Source organism: Teleopsis dalmanni, unplaced genomic scaffold (genome assembly GCF_002237135.1).
Source record: "Teleopsis dalmanni isolate 2A unplaced genomic scaffold, ASM223713v2 unscaffolded_contig_1077, whole genome shotgun sequence".
NCBI classification, from domain to species: Eukaryota; Metazoa; Arthropoda; class Insecta; order Diptera; family Diopsidae; genus Teleopsis; species Teleopsis dalmanni.
Genome location: NW_024032459.1, coordinates 6,846 through 8,689, shown reverse-complemented (window position 1 = coordinate 8,689; position 1,844 = coordinate 6,846). Strand labels below are relative to the sequence as shown.

General features: G+C 29.0%; 1 long non-coding RNA gene across 1 annotated transcript; it reads left to right on the top strand.

Moving 5' to 3' along the window:
- The first annotated feature begins 411 nt into the window (after positions 1 to 411).
- LOC119663900 lies at positions 412 to 1,618 on the top strand. The gene is made up of 3 exons (XR_005251088.1): positions 412 to 916; positions 1,168 to 1,323; positions 1,387 to 1,618. It is a non-coding gene; the product is annotated as an uncharacterized LOC119663900 (long non-coding RNA).
- The last annotated feature ends 226 nt before the right edge of the window (positions 1,619 to 1,844 follow it).

The following is a 1,844-nucleotide window of genomic DNA, read 5'->3' as shown; positions in this document are numbered from 1 at the left end:
TTTCAAATTTTGTTTCAATTTTCTTTTCTTTATTAATATATTTATTTTAAAACTAACAATCGTCTTAATTATGCTATGTTTCTGTCCTATTACAGGATATTGACTTTAATATTGATATTGATATTGCTATTGATGTTGATGTTGATAGTAATTTCCTTTCTTCGATGCCAGCGTATTATTCTTTGATGGTTTTGTGTATTTCAGCTGATTTCCTTTCTTCTATACCTATTGTAAAGGGTTATCAATGTTAATGTATAGACGTGTACACGCCTATATAAGTTTTAGTGACAAAGGATCAACGTGTTCACGCTTATCCACGGTTTGGGTAGTAATTTATAAACGTGTTCACGCTTATTATTTTGCTGGGTGGGTTTATGGTAAGTTATTTACTTTTAATATATTATATAAAAATTAACCAATTTTTATTTCAGGTATTAACTGCACACTAGTTATATGTAGGCTGGAAATTGGTAAAAATTTCCATCCTTACAACATTCTCAAATGTAACTTTAATAATCATATTTGATTTAACTTCTAAATTTTATATGGTAATGATAATATTGGTTTCCAGAGCAACCTTACGGTTATGAACTGTCGCGTTTTTTGTATTTGAACACAAGTGAATTTTAAGAAACTGTCACCTTCACATTATTTGTTTTAAAGATTATTATCTTTACATTAAATTTTAATAGAAGAAATAAATTTTAATTGTAAAGAAACAAGCAGAGTTGAGGCATTGCAAGAATTTAATAAAATTTATTGTCTTGCTAAAGAATAATAAATATTTGTACACGAAAAACCCGCGTTGATGCGTACTTTTGTGTGCTGAGTTGTGCTTTCTAGCCCCGATATAGTTGGATATTGCGTTTGGATATTTGCGGAGTAAATGCTCGAACAACTGTGGCTTTCAGATTATGTAAGTAAGGTGATTGTTGATATGTAAGTTAGAAAATTCAAGTTATCTTAACACTTAAAATTATTTAACTAATATTCACTAAAGAAAACAAAAGACAAATATGTAACGTCAAAATTGAATTAAATTGCAGAATATATGGATATAAGGTGTCTTTCTTACTTCTTTTTAAATTTTAACAAGTACTGGCACATGTAACATATAATAATATTATTAAAACCATTTATTTAAACGTTTTGTTCATTCATTTGCAGCAAATGAATTACTCAATTACTTGATTGTGTCAAACAGAAATGAAAAGAGCAAGGTCTGATGGGAAGCAACAGTAAAAATTTAAGAATATCAAATTTTAAAATAGACAATGAATTTGAAAGCATTGAAATGATAAGTGTTGGTAATTACTTTAAAAGGTTTGATTTAATGTTAAAAATAAGTAATAATGTTAAATTATAATCAAGTCATAATTTCACAAGCATAACGTACATACGCTCGGTATTAAGCTGCCAACAGGATTGAAAGTACCAGCAAGTCTAAGGAACCAGAAGCAATCTTTTATCTAAAAAATTTAAGGAAGTCTAAGGATTTAAAAAAAAGGAAGAAGTCTAAGGTACTAGAAACGTTTAGATTTCAAGATGTGAAACAAGAGCCTAATGTTGCTATCCGAAATTTCGTGATCAAGCTGAGTAAAGGCAATATGATGGTAAGTTTGAGAACTTTGTATCAAAATACCTTTTAAGGCTTTTCATATGAACATTTGCTACATTTTGTATCATGATCGAAACTGTGTCTACATCCAAATTTCAATGAGACTTGCCACAGAGCGTATGTAATGCACATTAGAACTTTCTTCTTAGATTGCTCTATTTGTCAGACAAAAATGGCAACAATGCCACACAATAACTTTTTATTTTACATTCTCATCTCCTTTTGT